The sequence below is a fragment of the Bos indicus genome, chromosome 15, assembly GCF_029378745.1.
Source record: "Bos indicus isolate NIAB-ARS_2022 breed Sahiwal x Tharparkar chromosome 15, NIAB-ARS_B.indTharparkar_mat_pri_1.0, whole genome shotgun sequence".
Taxonomy (NCBI): Eukaryota; Metazoa; Chordata; class Mammalia; order Artiodactyla; family Bovidae; genus Bos; species Bos indicus.
In genome coordinates this window covers 8828935-8849550 of record NC_091774.1, presented here as the reverse complement: position 1 = coordinate 8849550, position 20616 = coordinate 8828935, and positions in this window count along the sequence as shown.

Below are 20616 nucleotides of genomic sequence, written 5' to 3'. Positions count from 1 at the left end.
AATTTTCCTAATTCCTCTTTGTTCTTCAGTCTCTCCCTACTCCCACTCAGTCTAAAAGCATGCATAGATCTCATTTATATTTTTTTTAATTAATTGCAAATCCTCCATTTACCCTGTAATTCCTTCCATCAACCATTTTGTTTCATGTTTCACCTTCATCTCTCTGCCAAAAGTCTAAAAAAAAAAAAAAAATTCTGGTCTAAACCAGATTTTTCCACTTCCTCACTCCTGCTCACTCCTTGAAGCCCTTATAATTTGGTTTACAGTATCTCTCACTTCACTTAGCTCACTCCCTCTAAATTCTCTAATGGCCATCAAACCCAGGGGCCTGACCTCATCAATTTCCTTCACTGCCCCTTGAAACTGGTCATGCTAAATCAAGAAGGGTCCTTTCTTCAGCCATTTATATCCTAAGTTACAGCACTATTTTCTCAGTTGCCTAAGGCAGAAACCAAGTACCTCTCATTTGCTGGGCTCCTAGAACCACCACCATCTTGAATCCTCCATTCTTAGTAACACCACAGTCATTTGATACTCATGTCTTCTTGTTGGATTATTGTAGCTGCCTCCTATTAATAATTGCACTCTTGCACTCTCTGCTTCTTGTCTTGGCCTCTAACAATCCATTATTTTAAAGTCCACTGCAGATATAGATATAGATAAGATTATGTCATACCCCTTGGTTAAATCATTTACAGATTGCGGAAGGCCTTCATGAACTCTTAAACATGGCATATCAGGAACTTCACATTCTGGCCTAGGCCAGTCCAGCTTCATTTAAACTCCCTTGCCTCACTTTGTGTACCATATTCCATAGCTTAATTTACAGTTCTCTGAAAGTGCCATGCTCGCTCATATCTTCAAGCCTTTATACGTTCTGCACTCTCTGCCTAAACTGCTCTTTCTAATCTCTTTCAACTGAGTGATTCACTCTTGTTTTGTAAGCCTCAATTCAGATGTTATCTCCTCCATAATAGCTAATTTGATCCCCACTCCACTCTGTCCCAGAGCCTCAAAGGGAAGGTACCAGTCCTACGTAAGGATTTCCCTGGTGGCTCAGTGGTAAAGAATCCACCTGCCAACACAGGAGACACAGGTTCAATCCCTGGGTCGGGAAGATGCCCTGAAGAAGGAAATGGCAACCCACTCCAGTATTCCTACCTGGTGGGCTGCCATCCATGGAGTTGCAAGGCGTCAAACACGACTTAGCAACTAAGCAGCAGCAGCTGTCCTCTGTAATCCCAGGAATCTCACTGGTTATCTCTGCTAGCAATCATCACTCTGAAGTTTTGATCACCTGTAAAGGCTGGTAGTTAAAGCCATACATAATGGATAAGAATGGGCTTCCCAGGTTCACTAGTGGTAAAGAATCCACCCGTCAATGCAGGAGACATAAGTGACATGGGTTTGATCCCTGAATCAGGAAGATGCCCTGGAGGAGGCCATGGCAACCCACTCCAGTATTTTTACCTGGAGAATCCCATGGTCATAGGAGCCTCCCATGACCATCCATGAGGTCGCACAGTCCAAAGCGACTTAGCATGAATTCACAAAAATTTCACTTGAAAAGAGATTTGGTGAGGGATAGGTTTGAAATTATGGTCCATAACAGATACTTGGTGCAAAAATTAAGGCTTCCCATCTATCCAGTCTGAGTTTTGGGGGGAAGTGGCAGGGCCAGGGGAGAGATAATATACCCATACTCATGACTGTCTTCTCGGGTGGAGCAAAGAAGTGTCCTAACCTAACATCTAGACTCTGTGAAATGAGTACATACTTCATGCAATAATGGGTCATCCCATGTGGGTTATTTTGATCTGTGATTTCTTGTTACACTTTGGGCCCATTTTCAAAGTGCTGAGATATTGCAACAGATTACTCTGATAAATTAGGCATCTAATTCATAAGCACCACCAAATAGAAATGGTGTTATATCTCTGCACATGGTGACCGCTTGCCGGACAAGTTAATGTTGGTGCTTCTTATTTCAGCAGAATACTGGGGTGGGTAGCCTATCCCTTATCCAGCAGATCTTCCCAAATCAGGAATCGAACAAGAGTCTCCTACGTTGCAGGAGAATTCTTTACCAACTGAGCTACCAGGGAAGCGCAAGTCTCATAAGGCTGTCCCCAGTTCAAACACCACTTGCAAGTACTACTTTCTCCAGGTTAACCACAATTCTGACTTGACTACAATTTGGGGATCCCCACAACCTCCTCATCAGGTTCAACATTTACTGTAATGGCTCAAGAACTCAGGGAAACACATTACTTATTACTAATTTATTTACTATGTGTTTACTATTACTGGTTTATTAAGAGGAGCAACCCACGTCCAAGAAGCGGTGGCTGCACAGGCGCAGGAAGGCTGAGAGGAGCTTCTCCACGTTCAAGGTCAGGAGGGGCGGCCATGAGGAGATACCTCTCGTCCAAGGTAAGGAGCAGCAGCTGCTCTTTACTGGAGCAGCCATGAAGAGATAACCCACGTCCAAGGTAAGAGAAACCCAAGTAAGACAGTAGGTGTTGCGAGGGGGCGTCAGAGGGCAGACACACTGAAACCACAATCACAGAAAACTAGCCAATCTGATCACACAAACCACAGCCTGTCTAACTCAGTGAAACTAAGCCATGCCATGTGGGGCCACCCAAGATGGACAGGTCATGATGGAGAGGTCTGACAAAATGTGGTCCACTGGAGAGGAGAATGGCAAACCACTTCAGTATTCTTGCCTTGAGAAGCCCATGAACAGTATGAAAAGGCAAAATGATAGGATACTGAAAAAGGAACTTCCCAGGGCAGTAGGTGCCCAATATGCTACTGGAGATCAGTAAAGAAATAACTCCAGAAAGAATGAAGGGATGGAGCCAAAGCAAAAACAATACCCAGTTGTGGATGTGACTGGTGATAGAAGCAAGGTCCAATGCTATAAAGAGCAATATTGCATAGGAATCTAAAATGTTAGGTCCATGAATCAAGGTAAATTGGAAGTAGTCAAACAGGAGATGGCAAGAGTGAATGTCGACATTCTAGGAATCAGCAAACTAAAATGGACTGCAATGGGTGAATTTAATACAAATGACCATTATATCTACTACTGCAGGCAGGAATCCCTTAAAAGAAATGGAGTAGCTATCATGGTCAACAAAAGAGTCCGAAATGCAGTACTTGGATGCAATCTCAAAAACGACAGAATGATCTCTGTTCGTTTCCAAGGCAAACCATTCAATATCACAGTAATCCAAGCCTATGCTCCAACCAGTAATGCTGAAGAAGCTGAAGTTGAATGGTTCTATGAAGACCTCCAAGACCTTTTAGAACTAACACCCAAAAAAGATGTCCTTTTCATTATAGGGGTCTGGAATGCAAAAGTAGGGAGTCAAGAAACACCTGGAGTAACAGGCAAATTTGGCCTTGGAATACAGAATGAAGCAGGGCAAAGACTAATAGAGTTTTGCCAAGAGAATGCACTGGTCACAGCAAACACCCTCTTCCAACAACACAAGAGAAGACTCTACACATGGACATCACCAGATGGTCAACACTGAAATCAGTTTGATTATATTCTTTGCAGCCAAAGATGGAGAAGCTCTATACAGTCAGCAAAAACAAGACCAGGAGCTGACTGTGGCTCAGATCATGAACCCCTTATTGCAAAATTCAGACTGAAATTGAAGAAAGTAGGGAAAACCACTGGACCATTCAGGTATGACCTAAATCAAATCCCTTATGAGTATACAGTGGAAGTGAGAAATAGACTTAAGGGACTAGATCTGATAGAGTGCCTGATGAACTATGGACGGAGGTTCATGACACTGTACAGGAGACAGGATCAAGACCATCTCCATGGAAAAGAAATGCAAAAAAGCAAAATGGCTGTCTGAGGAGGCCTTACAAATAGTTGTGAAAAGAAGAGAAGCTAAAGGCAAAGGAGAAAAGGAAAGATATACCCATTTGAATGCAGAGTTCCAAAGAATACCAAGGAGAGATAAGAAAGCCTTCCTCAGCGATCAATGCAAAGAAATAGAGGAAAACAACAGAATGGGAAAGACTAGAGATCTCTTCAAGAAAATTGAGATACCAAGGGAATATTTCAAAGATGGTCTTGATAAAGGACAGAAATGGTATGGCCCTAACACAAGCAGAAGATATTAAGAAGAGGTGGCAAGGATACACAGAACTGTACAAAAAATATCTTCATGACCCAGATAATCACGATTGTGTGATCACTGACCTACAGCCAGACATCCTGGAATATGAAGTCAAGTGAGCCTTAGAAAAAGCATCATTATGAACAAAGCCTGTGGAGGTGATGGAATTCCAAATGAGCTATTTCAAATCCTGAAAGATGATGTTGTGAAAGTGCTGCACTCAATATGCCAGCAAATTTGGAAAACTCAGCAGTGGCCACAGGACTGGAAAAGATCAGTTTTCATTCCAATCCCAAAGAAAGGAAATGCCAAAGAATGCTCAAACTACCAGACAATTGCATTCATCTCACACACTAGTAAAGTAATGCTCAAAATTCTCCAAGCCAGGCTTCAGCAATACGTGATCCATGATGTTCAAGATGTTCAAGCTGGTTTTAGGAAAGGCAGAGGAACCAGAGATCAGATTGCCAACATCCACTGGATCATCGAAAAAGCAAGAGGAGTTCCAGAGAAATATCTATTTCTGCTTTATTGACTATGCCAAAGCCTTTGACTGTGTGGATCACAAAAGAGATGGGAATACCAGACCACCTGACCTGCCTCTTGAGAAAACTATATGCAGGTCAGGAAGCAGCAGTTAGAACTGGACATGGAACAACAGACTGCTTCCAAATAGGAAAAGGAGTATGTCAAGGCTGTATATTGTCACCCTGCTTATTTAACTTATATGCAGAGTAGTACATCATGAGAAACGCTGGGCTGGAGGAAACACATGCTGGAATCAAGATTGCCAGGAGAAATATCAATAACCTCAGATATGCAGATGACACCACCCTTATGGCAGAAAGTGAAGAGGAACTAAAGAGCCTCTTGACGAAAGTGAAAGAGGAGAGTGAAAAAGTTGGCTTAAAGCTCAACATTCAGAAAACTAGGATCATGGCATCTGGTCCCATCACTTCATGGGAAATTGATGGGGAAACAGTGGAAACAGTGTCAGACTTTATTTTGGGGGGCTCCAAAATCACTGCAGATGGTGACTGTAGCCATGAAATCAAAAGAAGCTTACTCCTTGAAAGGAAAGTTATGACCAACCTAGATAGCATATTAAAAAGCAGAGACATTACTTTGCCAACAAAGGTCCATCTAGTCAAGGCTGTGGTTTTTCCCGCGGTCATGTATGGATGCGAGAGTTGGACTATGAAGAAAGCTGAGCACCAAAGAACTGATGCTTTTGAACTGTGGTGTTGGAGAAGACTCTTGAGAGTCCCTTGGACTGCAAGGAGGTCCAACCAGTCCATCCTAAAGGAGATCAGTCCTGGGTGTTCATTGGAAGGACTGATGTTGAAGCTGAAACTGCAATACTTTGGCCACCTCATGCAAAGAGTTGACTCATTGGAAAAGACCCTGATGCTGGGAGGGATTGGGGGCAGTAGGAGAAGGGGACGACAGAGGATGAGATGGCTGGATGGCATCACCGACTAGATGGACATGAGTTTGAGTGGTCTCCAGGAGTTGGTGATGGACAGGGAGGCCTGGCGTGCTGCGATTCATGGGGTCGCAAAGAGTCGGACATGACTGAGCGACTGAACTCAACTGAACTGAACTGATGAAGGATGCAAATGAACAGTCATGTGAGAAGGCATATAAAGTAAGGTTCAGAAGGGTCCTTAGTACAGGAACTTCTGTCCCCATGGACTTTGGGGTGCACCACTTTCCTTTCCAAAGGAAAGTTTATGTTTAGAGTTTTTATGTAGCTTCTATTGCGCAGGTATCATTGATTAAATCACTGGTTGTTGATGATTAACTCAGGGGATGCGGTGAAAGTTCTAATTTTCCAGTCACACAGTTGATTCTTCTGGCAACCAACCTTCACCCTTCACCACCTCACTAGCATAAACTCAGATATGGGTGTGTGTGTGCACGTGTGTGTGTGCACAGGTGCTGAGTCTCTCAATTCTGTCCAATTATTTGGGAGCCCATGGACTGTAGCTTCCCAGACTCCTCCATCCATGGGATTTCCCAGGCAAGAATACTGGAGTGGGTTGCCATTTTCTACTCCAGGGGATCTTCCCGACCTAGGGATTGAATACACGTCTCTTGCATCTCCTGTATTGGCAGGCAGATTCTTCCCCACTGTGCCGCCTGGGAAACCCAAGGTATAGTTAAAAGGAACTTATTATGAAATAACAAACATACTCCTCTCATCTCTATCATTCAGGAATATCAAGGTGTTTAGGAGTTCTGTGCTGGGAACTAGGGACAGACACCAAACATATATATATATTATATCATAATATCACAAGTGGCATTTGATAAAAGATTTTATGCAAAGCTCAGTTTTTATTTTTCAATAGTTCAGTTCAGTCACTCAGTCATGTCCAATTCTTTGTGACCTCATGGACTGCAGCACATCAGGCTTCCCTGTCTATCACCAACTCCCAGAGTTTACTCAAACTCATGTCCATTGAGTTGGTGATGCCATCCAACCATCTCATCCTCTGTCGTCCCCTTCTTCTCCTGCCTTCAATCTTTCCCAGCATCAGGGTCTTTTCCAATGAGTCAGTTCTTTGCATCAAGTGGCCAAAGTGCTGAAACTTCAGCATCAGTCCTTCCAATGAATATTCAAGATTTATTTCCTTTAGGATTGACTGGTTTGATCTCCTTGCAGTCCAGTGGTACATATATATACATATATTGTACATGAAAGTTCTTATTTTTAAATCTATTCAAAAAGATAGATTTTTTAGCAGTAATATGAGAACTGTACCCTCAAAAAGTCAATATACAGCAGATATTTCCAAATTAAAAAAGTTAGATTCCTGGAAACCTCAACTTTGGTGAAGACAAAAAATGATGGAAAACAGTTCTAGTGAAACAGAAATCACAAATGATTTTGTTAAAGTGAGTATAGATGTACAAATGTGATAACATTTATTCAAATAAATTATTGTAGACAACACATTGAATAAAAAAACACTGACACTATTTTATATAATCAATGACTAACAATGGAAGGGTTTCCCTGGTGGCTCACAATGGAAATATCTAAGTTAATTATTATTTAACATTTCATTTTTAACAAGAAATTTTATAAACTTCTCCTCTACAATGTCAATAAGATGCTTAAAATTTCTTTGCTTTTTGTAATGAATAACATGACAAGAGGCATTTTCCCTACCTCTGGCTCTCTATGTAAATGTTTATTTCTTGTCTATTATGATGGCCACCTTGATTGCTGTTTCCTCGATTTCAGCTTTTTAAAAATAATTCCATACAGAATTAAGTCATGCTTTGATTACAATAACTGTGAAATTTTAAAGGCTACTGAAATGGTATACTGACTTAAAAATAATATGCTGTAATTTCAATAAGGTAGGCATCTTAGAATGGATTGTTGCCACCCTTAAAGTCCTGGTGTCAACCACTGATGAGCCATGGTTAACCAATAAGAATGGTGATGTTTAACAGACTAAACTGAATTTTTCTGGGGAACTACAGAAATGTTCATGGGTCAGAACTCAATTCTAGCTTTAGATTTACATTAAACAAAACAGCACTAGGACTTCTCTTATGGTCTGGTGGCTAAAGCTCCAAGCTCCCAGTGCAGAGAGCCTGAGTTTAATCCCTGGTCAGGGAATTAGACCCCACTCGCTGCCACTAAAAGTGTGCACATCACTGCTAAGTCCCTGCATGCCACAACTAAGATTGGCACAGCCTAACTGTTGCGTCCTTCAGTTGCTAAGTGGAGTCTGACTCTGTGCCCCCGTGGGCGGCAGCACGCCAGGCTCCCCTGTAAATGCACAGAGAAATAGCACTCAATTTTGAGTTCCGTAAATTCCTAAGAAAATATACTTTCAGAGAGCAAACTGGCTCAAACATATCTCAGGGTTTTATCACATAGTTAGAAATTCCAGTGTAACCCAAGGATTTGTAAACTTGGTCTGAAAATTTATGAAAACTGTTTCTCTTTGATGAACAGAGATCTCCTTCGACTCTTTCAAATTTTCTTGAAAGTAAGTTATACTGTTTCAAAAGACATATAGTAATTCAGAAACATCCAGAGGATTGCAAAATAATGTAATAGTGTGTCTTTTACTCTTCAAAATCTGTAACTTCTGAAATTGTAAGATTATAGTTATCAAATAATTCTACATTAGTTCAAAATCCATTTCTTCAGAGGAGAAATGGAATTATCAAAAGGAAACTTCATTTCCATCTGCCATGTGTTCAAATCTAAATGACCAATTTGAATATATGTCCATTCACAAATGAATTATCACTGCTCTTTTGTTCGAATGTAGTACATTAAGATATTTTATCACTTAGGATGCTTTGGGCCATAAATAAAAGAAAACTCAAGTTACAATAACTTTAAAAACCTAGAGAATTCATTATGTCCCATAAATTATATACAACAAGGCTCCAGCATTGGTATATTCTAGACTTGTGATAACATCAGGGTCTTGAATTCTTCCCATCTGCGACTGCCATCCTCAGAGAACTGGCTTTGTCTTCTGTTAAGATCAGACAAAACAGCTAGGAATAAGAAAGCCTGTTTCTTACTAAGGGTTTCTTTTTATGTGAGGAAACCTCTTGCAAAAAGAAAAAAAAAGAAAGCAACAACAAAACCAAACCAACAATACTCCCTTTTATATTTCACTGGCCAAAGTTATATCACATGCCTATCACTAGGACAAACATTGGCAAGGGACTGGCTTGGACTAATTAGAATTTATCGCTGAGTTGGGACTAGGATCACCTACCCTCAGCAAAAATCTTGATTTCACGAATAAAAACAAAAAGTGGAAAAAGAAGTTATGTCAGCTACAAGTGTCATGAGCCAGTTAAAACCTAACAAGTTGATACTTTCAAAGCAGTTTAATTTTCTTGACATTATTTATTTAGTAATGTTTATTGATAGCAATAAGCCATTTGACCTACCAATATGACCACATTAAAATGAACCAAACGCTTATATTCTGATTCAGCTACCTCCAGTTATCACCATTAACTCCTTATGTTGATTGTAGAAATAGGAGGAAAGGTTGCAATCTTGATTCTTTCCTTTCTTTTATCAGCAGGTAAGCCTCACAGGCAGCAATCACAGTAGAGCCTATAAGAATGATGCCAAGAAACAGAAAAAGTTTCTCTGAAGAAACTCTTGAAATCTCTTTTGGTTCCCTTCTTTGCAGTTTCCTTGTGGCAAGTGAACTGATTTTCCTATGTTCCAATTAAAAGCTTCTCATTTCTTAGGTGGTTAAGTGGACTAATTCATGTGATCTAACCAATCTTGTAAAACATTATTTTGCCAAAAATCTCAAACAAGTTATGACATTGGCTTAGATGGACAGCACTTGAGTGCAGGCTCCATGAGACATGCCTTTGGAACAGAGAAGAGAGTCTAGGGAAAGCCTCTGTTTACCAGCTTTTTTCTGAAAATAGAAAGAGAACATCCAAATCTTTCATAGCTTTCTTATAATTAAAAACACTAAACACTTCTGTAACTCCCATAATTAGACTTGTCATTTATCTTTTTCTTTTAAGATGTCAGGATCATGGAATCCCTGAGATCATCTGGAAAAAAAACCACGGTATACAAAAAAGAATATGACAAATGTTCTTTATCTTCAAAATAAACAAATTATATGTAAATGATTCTAGAAGGAAAATTATACCAACTGGCTCCAACTTTCCCAAACCTGTGACAGTTAAAGAATAAACACTGATAGACTATGTATTATAAAAAGGTATTAATACTTCTGGGGAAAGTCACAATTTATCAACACAATTTGGAAACTACCATTAAAACACTGTCTTCTACTAATAGAGTAGAATCTATAGGACTATCAAAAAGAACAAGAAAGCTCTTTATGTCCTTAATATAAAAGGATCTCTAAAATATATAGCTAAATGGAGGGGGGAAGAGCTGGAGAGTGTATTTATGTATAGATATAGATATATACACACACGTAAGACAACAATGAAGTTTGCTGCAGGATGGACTCTTCCTTTCATTTTATATAATATATATATGGTCACTTTTTATGTAAAACAGGAGGGCTAAAAACTTTATCCTTTCTTCACATACATATAAAGAAACTCTGAAGGGATAAAAGGGAAATTGGGTGAAGTCAGAGTAGACATAGGACAGAAGATAAACAAGAAAAAGTGACTTTTTACTATATAAGTCATTATACTTTGTTGGTTTTGAATCGTTAATTCACTACATGTTCTAAAAAAAAAAAAAAAAACAGTGAATTAGAAAATTCTCAGACTTCAGTTTCCACAAAAATGGAGCAAAGGTACATTTTGCTATCCTTTTCACTAAGTGCAACTGAAAAGTGTTGATATATGCAAAATGCAGGCATACCTTGGAGATATTATAGGTTTGGTTCCAGACCACAACAATAAAGTGAATATTGCAATAGAGTGAATCACACTAATCTTTCATCCAGTGAGTATAAAAGTCATAGTCACACTACACTGTAGTCTATTTTATGCAAAACGTTTTGTCTAAAAAATAGTGTACATGCCTTAATTTAAAAACACTTTAGTGCTAAAAATGCTAACAGGTGAGCCTTCCCTGAGTTGTCATCTTTCTGCTGGAGGAGAGTGTCTCCTTGAAGTTGAGTGCTGCTGACTGACCATGGTGGTAGTTGCTGAAGCCCTGGGGTGGCTGTGGCAATTTTTTCAAATAAGACAACAATGAGGCTTGCTGTATGGCTTATTCTTTCACGAAATATTTCTCTAAGCGTACAAGGGTGCTTGATAGCATTTTTCCCGCAGTGGAACTGTTTTCAGAATTGGAGTCCATCCTCTCAAACTACTGCTTATTCAACTTAAGCTTATGTAATATTCTACATTTTTGTAGTAATTTCAACAATCATCACAGCATCTCACAGCAGTAGATTCCTTGTCAAGAAACCATTTTCTTTAATCATCTATATCAAGCAACTCTGCATTTGAAATGGCAACATTAGGCTGCAGGAATACAATCATATCTTCAGACTCCACTTCTAGTTTTCTTACTATTTCCACTATATCTGAAATTAATGCCTTAACCAAAGTCTTGAACTGCTCAAATTCATCCATGGGTCTTGGATTATTTCTGAACTGTCTATTCTATTCCACTAGCCTAAGCATCCGGAGAAGGCAATGGCACCCTACTCCAGTACTTTTGCCTGGAAAATCCCATGGACGGAAGAGCCTGGTAGGCTGCATGCAGTCCATGGGGTCGCTAAGAGTCGGACACGACTGAGCGACTTCACTCTCACTTTTCACTTTTATGCATTGGAGAAGGAAATGGCAACCCACTCCAGTGTTCTTGCCTGGAGAATCCCAGGGACAGGGAAGCCTGGTGGGCTGCCATCTATGGGGTCGCACAGAGTTGTACACGACTGAAGCGACTTAGCAGCAGCAGCAGCAGCCTAAGTATCTATTTTTATATAAATGTCAGACTGTTTTGGTACTATAGATTTGTAATATACTTTGAAATCAGGAAGGGTGATGCTTCCAATTTTATTCATCTTTCTCAAGACTGCCTTGTCTACTGCAGTTTTTGTGATTTAGCTCTCTTTTCCAGAACTCCCACTTCACTATCCAGTTGCTGTGGTTTCCTAAATTCTTTCTTCTAATTCTTCAGGCCATAAGGACTATCTATGGTTTTCAATAAACACTTTTACTCACCGACTAGGGCCTTGGGTTAAAAGACATAAGAACAGCAAAAACTCTCTACGGTAGTTTCCTTTCCCTTTTTTCAGGTGCTGATTTCCCTATGCCTTTTAATCACTCTCCAGTACCTTCAGGTACTTTTTTTTCTGTTTATTTGTTTTATTTTGTTTTGTTTTTTGCACAGAGTTTATAGTTGGTATCTGCAGGAGAGTCACTATAATAGGGGTGAATTAGCTATCCTGGAAGTGGAGTTTTAAGGAATATTCTTTGAGGAATGAAATGTACTCAAAATTTTAATTTCCTTGACATCAAAGTACTAAAAATATATTTTGATGAGAGACAATAGTTAATACCTATAATTACCCAAAATCAAAGTCTTTTTCCACTTCAAGATTTTTTTTGGCCTTATAGAATTAAAAATTATACAATAGTTTCATAATTTATCCTTTTCTATAGCTTATTAAATAATAATTTCATTACTTGGTCTTATTCAGTGACTATTACAGAAGAGCATAGTTTTTGCCTGTGGATACATTGAAGGGTAAATTAGAATATCTACCTTCAAGCAGCTCTATTTAACAGAGGAGACAAGTATTTAACAGAGAAGACTCCCACAAATGTTATATCAGAGGTTATTAACTGCTATATCATTTTCATTGTTGTTCAATCACTAAGTCATGTCTGACTCTGTGATCACATGGACTGCAGCACATCAGGCTTCCTTGTCCTTCACCATCTCCTGGAATTTACTCAAAGTCATGTCCATTGAGTCAGGGATGACACCCAACCATTTCATCCTGTCTTCTCTTTCTCCTCTTGCCTTCAAGCTCTCTCAGCATCAGGATCTTTCCCAATGAGTTGGCTCTTTGCATCAGGTGGCCAAAGTACTGAAGCTTCAGCTTCAGCATCAGTCCTGCCAATGAATATTTTGGATTGATTTCCTTTAGGATTGACTGGTTTGACCTCCTTGTCTAAAGGATTCTCAATAGTCTTCCCCAGCACTACAATTCAAAAGCATCAGTTCTTTGGCGCTCATCCTTCTTTATGGTCCAACTCATTCATTACTATTGGGAAATCATAGTTTTGACTATACAGACCTTGGTCAGCAAAGTGACATCTCTGCTTCTTAAAATGCTGTCTAGGTTTGTCATAGCTTTTCTTCCAAGGATCAAGCATCTTTTAATTTCATGGCTGCAGTCACCTTCCACAGTGATTTTAGAGCCCAAGAAAATGAAGTCTTTCACTGTTTCCATTGTTTCCCCATCTATTTGCCATGAAGTGATGGAACCAGATGCCATGATCTCAGTTGTTTTAATGTTGAGTTTTAAGCCAGCTTTTTCACTCCCATCTTTCACTTTCATCAAGAAGCTCTTTAGTTCCTTGTTGCTTTCTGCCATTTGGGTGGTATAATCTGCATATCTGAGGTTATTGATATTTCTCCCAGCAACTCTGATTCCAGCTGAGATCTATCTAGCCCAGCATTCTGCATGGTATACTCTGTACAGAGGGCTTCCCACGTGGCACTAGTGGTAAAGAACCTGCCTGCCAATTCAAGACACTCAAAACACATGGGTTCAATCCCCATTTTGGGAAGATCCCCTGAAGAAGGGCATGGCAACCCACTCCAATATTCTTGCCTGGAGAGTCCCATAGATAGAGGAGCCTGGTGGGCTACAGTCTATGGGGTCACAAAGAGTCGAACATGACTAAAGCAACCTAGCCCAAAACATGCCTTCTGCATAGAAGTTAAATAAGCAAGGTGACAATATACAGCCTTGATGTACTCCTTTCCCAATTTGGAACAAGTCTGTTGTTCCATGTCTGGTTCTAATTGTTGCTTCTTGAGCTGCATACAGGTTCCTCAGGAGGTAGGTAAGGTGGTCTGGTATTCCCATCTCTTTAGGAATTTTCCACAGTTTGCTGTGATCTACACAGTCCAAGACTTTAGTGTAGTCGATGAAGCCAAAGTAGATGTTTTTCTGGAATTTCCTTGCTTTTTCTATGATTCAACAGATATTGGCAATTTAGTATCTGGTTCCTCTGCCTGTTCTATATCCAGCTTGAACATCTGGAAGTTCTTGGTTCTTGTACTGTTGAAGCCTAGCTTGATGGATTTAGAGCATTACCTTGCTCGCATGTGAAAGGTATCACAGAGAAGTCCAAAGTGCCTTGGGAACACAAGGAAAGGTAAAATTAGCTTGTATAATAGATGTTGAGGGATCAAGGAAGACACCATAGAAAAGATAATATTTATAAACCAAGTCTTGAAAGTATATAAACTTATGAATCTTGGAAGTCTTCAAGTTTTCAAGGGTATTTCAAAAAGAATATATATATATATATATATATATTCCATTTTTTATATATAATACATAAATATATTATATATGTCAAATATATTATATGCATTTACACTGAGGGTAAAAACTATAAATAGTTTGGACGTACCTTTTAATACTCTGAGCATACTGTGTAGCTATAAAGTCAATAGATTTAATATTGCAATTAATATTTAAGGAGAGAATGTGATTTCTTTAGGGAAGGCAATGATTCTTAATTCATTCAAAAAAAAACTTTTCACTTTGGAATATATATTTATAGAGAGTTGCAAAGATAATAAAAAGAGTTTCTGTGTATTCTTGACCCATCTTGTCCTAATGGTCACATTTCACATAATTATCAGACAGATCAGATCAGATCAGTCGCTCAGTCGTGTCCGACTCTTTGCGACCCCGTGAATCGCAGCACGCCAGGCCTCCCTGTCCATCACCAACTCCCGGAGTTCACTCAGACGCATGTCCATCGAGTCAGTGATGCCATCCAGCCATCTGATCCTCTGTCGTCCCCTTCTCCTCCTGCCCCCAATCCCTCCCAGCATCAGAGTCTTTACCAATGACTCAACTCTTCACATGAAGTGGCCAAAGTACTGGAGTTTCAGCTTTAGTATCATTCCTTCCAAAGAAATCCCAGGGCTGATCTCCTTCAGAATGGACTGGTTGGATCTCCTTGCAGTCCAGGAGACTCTCAAGAGTCTTCTCCAACACCACAGTTCAAAAGTATCAACTCTTCAGTGCTCAGCCTTTTTCACAGTCCAACTCTCACATCCATACATGACCACAGGAAAAACCATAGCCTTGACTAGACGAACTTTTGTTGGCAAAGTAATGTCTCTGCTTTTGAATATGCTATCTAGGTTGGTCATAACTTTCCTTCCAAGGAGTAAGCGTCTTTTAATTTCATGGCTGCAGTCACCATCTGCAGTGATTTTGGAGCCCAGAAAAATAAAGTCTGACACTGTTTCCACTGTTTCCCCATCTGTTTCCCATGAAATGATGGGACCAGATGCCATGATCTTCGTTTTATGAATGTTGAGCTTTAAGCCAACTTTTTCACTCTCCACTTTAACTTTATCAAGAGCCTTTTTAGTTCCTCTTCACTTTTTGCCATAAGGGTGGTGTCATCTTCATATCTGAGGTTATTGATATTTCTCTGGCAATCTTGATTCCAGCTTGTGTTTCTTCCAGTCCAATGTTTCTCATGATGTACTCTGCATAGAAGTTAAATAAACAGGGTGACAATATACAGCCTTGATGAACTCCTTTTCCTATTTGGAACCAGTCTGTTGCTCCATGTCCAGTTCTAACTGTTGCTTCCTGACCTGCATACAAATTTCTCAAGAGGCAGATCAGGTGGTCTGGTATTCCCATCCCTTTCAAAATTTTCCACAGTTTATTATGATCCACACAGTCAAAGGCTTTGGCATAGTCAAGAAAGCAGAAATAAATGTTTTTCTGGAACTCTCTTGCTTTGTCCATGATCCAGCAGATGTTGGCAATTTGATCTCTGGTTCCTCTGCCTTTTCTAAAACCAGCTTGAACATCAGGAAGTTCACGGTTCACATATTGCTGAAGCCTGGCTTGGAGAATTTTGAGCATTACTTTACTAGTATGTGAGATGAGTGCAATTGTGTGGTAGTTTGAGCATTCTTTGGCATTGCCTTTCTTTGGGATTGGAATGAAAACTGACCTGTTCCAGTCCTGTGGCCACTGCTGAGTTTTCCAAATTTGCTGGCATATTGAGTGCAGCACTTTCACAGCATCATCTTTCAGGATTTGAAAGAGCTCAACTGGAATTCCATCACCTCCACTAGCTTTGTTCGTAGTGATGCTTTCTAAGGCCCACTTGACTTCACATTCCAGGATGTCTGGCTCTAGGTCAGTGATCACGCCATCGTGATTATCTGGGTCGTGAAGATCTTTTTTGTACAGTTCTTCTGTGTATTCTTGCCATCTCTTCTTAATATTTTCTGCTTCTGTTAGGTCCATACCATTTCTGTCCTTTATCGAGCTCATCTTTGCATGAAATGTTCCTTTGGTATCTCTGATTTTCTTGAAGAGATCCCTAGTCTTTCCCATTCTGTTGTTTTTCTCCTTTTCTTTGCATTGATCGCTGAGGAAGGCTTTCTTATCTCTTCTTGCTATTCTTTGGAACTCTGCATTCAGATGTTTATATCTTTCCTTTTCTCCTTTGCTTTTCACTTCTCTTCTTTTCACAGCTATTTGTAAGCCCTCCCCAGACAGCCATGTTGCTTTTTTGCATTTCTTTTCCATGAGGATGGTCTTGATCCCTGTCTCCTGTACAGTGTCATGAACCTCATTCCATAGTTCATCAGGCACTCTATCTATCAGATCTAGGCCCTTAAATCTATTTCTCACTTCCACTGTATAATCATAAGGGATTTGATTTAGGTCATACCTGAATGGTCTAGTGGTTTTCCCTACTTTCTTCAATTTAAGTCTGAATTTGGCAATAAGGAGTCATGGTCTGAGACACAGTCAGCTCCTGGTCTTGTTTTTCCTGACCGTATAGAGCTTCTCCATCTTTGGCTGCAAAGAATATAATCAATCTGATTTCGGTGTTGACCATCTGGTGATGTCCATGTATAGAGTCTTCTCTTGTGTTGTTGGAAGAGGGTGTTTGTTTTGAACAGTGCATTCTCTTGGCAAAACTCTATTAGTCTTTGCCCTGCTTCATTCTGTACTCGAAGGCCAAATTTGCCTGTTACTCCAGGTGTTTCTTGACTTCCTACTTTTGCATTCCAGTCCACCTAATTATAGTACAATATAAAAAACAGAAATTTAACATTGGTATAATATGTGTGTGTCTGTGTGTGTATGGCTCTATGCCATTTTAACACACATATAGATTTGTGTGGCCACTACAGCATCAAGATGACAGGACTATTCCATCACCACAAAGACCTCCCTCATGCAACCCCTTTATATTACGCACACCCACCCCTGCCAACCAGCTCTAACCTCTTAAATCCACCAATTTCTCTCCATCTCTATAATTTTGTCTTCCTGAGAATTCTATCCAAGTGGAATCACCGTATGTGCCCTTATGAGACTGGCTTTCTTCACTTAGCACAATGCCCTTGGGATCCAACCAAGTTGTTGCATGTATCTGTATTTATTGCTATATGGGTTTTTCTCAAGATTACTTTAGCTGCATTCCTAAATATTAATAGGTTGTGTTCTCATTTTCATTAAATTCAATATACATTTTTATTTCCCTTTAGACTTCTTTTCAAACCCATGGATTATTTCAAAGTGCATTATTTAGATTCCAAACGTTTGTAGGTTTTCTTATAACCTAACTGTTACTGATAGTGATTTAATTCCATTGTGCTCAGAGGACATATTTTGTATGGTTCAACTCTTTTAAAATTTGTTGAGGTATGTTTCATGACTCAGAATAGGGTCTGTTTTAGTGTATATTCCATGGGTGCTTGAAAAGAGTGTGTGTTCTGCTGTTGTTGGGTACAGTGTTCAGTTAAGTTCTCTTAGTTCCTGTTAGTGTATATCTTTGTTGAGTTCTTCTCTAGTCTTACTGATTTCTGTCTAATTATTTCACCAATTACAGAGAAAGGGGGTTTAAAACTCTCTATATCTGACTTGTCTATATCTCCTTTCACGTCTATCAGGTTTTTTTTAATTGAAGTATAAGTGAGTTACAATGTTGTTTTAGTTTCAGATGTCCCACAAAGTGATTCACATATATATATATATATGGGTATGTACACATACATTTTTTTTTTCATTTTCAGATTCTTTTCCATTATAAGTGGGGAGGGGCATGCTGGGAAGGAACAGAATAGAGGGGAGGAGAGGATATGAATGGATGTAGAGCTTTTCATACTAAAGTAAAGGAAGTCAACTGCAAACAAACAAATATCATATCATATTACTCATATGTGTAATCTAAAAATAATTGTACAAAGGAACTTGTTTACAAAACAGAAACAGACATAGAAAAGAAACATGGTTAACCAAACAGGGAAGCAGAGAGGGGCAGGGAGGGATAATTTAGGTGTTTGAGATTAACAGATACACACTACTGTACATAAAATAGATAAACAACAAGAGCCTACTATATAGCACAGGGAACTAGAGGCAATATCTTGTAATAACCTGTAATGGAAAATAATCTGAAAAAGTATAGATATAGATAGAGACACATAGAGAAAGAACTGAATCACTTTGCTGTACACCTGAAACTAACACAACATTGTAAATCAACTATATTTAGTAAAAAAAAAATTACATATTAAAGAGAAGGTGGGTGAGAGGGACATACATTGTAGTGTTGGATTAGCCTATTGGCATTATGCCATTGTAAAAATACTTTTAAGTGTGAGGGAAACAGGAAAAGGATGGTATAGACCTCTGGGTGGTAAAACACTTTGAAGCCCACGGGCCTTGAGTTAGTTGTTCATCAACCCAGAGGTTCCTCACTGATCTTGTGCTTTCCTCATTGGAAGAAACCAGGATAGATAGCAAGTTTAAGCATTGTTATTAATTTTACTCAGTAAATACACAAAAGTGTCTTATATAGTGGAGATTGCCAAGGAAATGGCCAGGAAGAAAACATGCTTCATTTCTTGCTGTCCTTCACTGCTAACTTGGTGTCGTTGCCCTCAATGGATGTCTTCTTATCCATGGCCTTGATGACTCCAATGGCCGCCATTTGCCTCATGTCCTGCACAACAAAATGGCCTGAAGAGGAAGGAAGACTGAGGCACAGAAGGGAAGACTCCTTGGCCTCAGTCAGAGGTCCTTTCCTTCCCAGGGCTCAGCAGCCATCATCAGTCCCTGGCTTTTCTAGAACTGGGTATTCAGAGAAGGTCTCCACACACATGGCCTTGCTGGGAACCATCTGCACAATGGCCGCACTGCCCGACTTCAGGGCCTTGTTCAGTCGTCCTCCAGCTTGTTGCTAGAGAACCAGTCGATCTTTTCCCTCAGTTCAGCAAACTTGCACGAGATGTGTGGCAGTCAGCACTGGGGAATAGCTGGTGTGGATCTGTCCCGCGTGATTCAAGATGATCACCTGATGGGGAAGTGGGGAGGAAAATAATTAGAAGAGGTCTGATGGCACCTGTGATCTGGCACCAAATCTGGACCAACCTGGGGCCTCCTTCGAAATTAGGATTAATACTTACAAGTGCTTCTACCACCTCTGACCACCAAGGCCCTTGACCTCCCAGGGAACTTACCGGCGCCACAAAGCTTCCGGCCTCCTTCCTTCCTCCTTCCGGTCATCCTCCTTCGGGTCATCTTGGTCACAAAGCCAAGATGAATATCCTTCACAGACACATTCTTCACGCTGAAACCCACCAGGCAGAGCTTCATGCTACATCTCCACAGACTTGACCTCCGTGGTGCCATTGCTGGGGGCAAAACCGACAACCATGCCAGGTTTCAGGAAGTTGGTCTCCACGGAGCCCACAGGCACAGAGACAGTGCATGTGCGATAGGAGAAGGGCAGGCAGCCAGAACAATTCCAGACCCACCCAGTGAGAACTGGCTTTCTTGGTACCAGAGATTAAAGACCAAGGTCACCTGCAGGACTGGCACATGCGTGCTCTGTCGTGTCCAACTTTTTTCACAACCCCATGAACTGTACCCAGGCTTCTTTGTTCAGGGGATTTTTCCAGGCAATAATACTGGAGTGGGTTACCATGCCCTCCTCCAGGGGATCTTCCCGACCCAGGGATTGAACCCTCATCTTTTGTGTCTCTTGCATTGGCAGGTGGGTTCTTTACCACTAGCTCCACCTGGGCAGGACCCATGGGAAGTGCTGAACCCAATGACTAGTAATTTATGGTGTATCAGATAAACTGGAAATGCTGGGGGCTTTGACACTTTATCCCAGATAGCAAGTCAGGATCTGAACCCTGGAAAGTCTGACACTGGAGCTCCTTCAACTCTATTCCTCAAGAAGTCCAGTCGCCTCACCTCCAGTCTTGCAGATGCAGCTTCAGGGCCTTGTTGAGGGGGCAAGTAAGCAGGAGGTTAGAGTCCAGAACTTCCAGAGCTTCCAGCGGAGTCACCCCGGTGGCATTTCCCTCCTTTCACTCAACTTTCTGGCCCTTGAACCCGGACAACTGTGGGGATGGTCATCCAGTGGTGATAGTCCTGCCACTCCTAGACACCAACACCATAGGTGCCTAGCTGCCTCCTTCTCCAATTCTTGGTGGTCCTCTTGCTGCTCCCCCACACTTTAAAAGAGATGCCCTGTGGTGGTGGCAGACTTGCCAGAGTCCATGTGGCTGACGACAGTGATATTGATATGGGTCCTTTCTTTGTTCATGGCAGCAGTTCCTTCCTTCGCTGCTTCTAAACTAGAGTACAGGCGTGGGTGGGGCCAGAACATTCCAGGCAGGCCTGCTTCTCTCCTCTCCTCCCCTCCATCCTGCACCTGACTAGCATCCCCCTCTGGACTTCACTGGTCT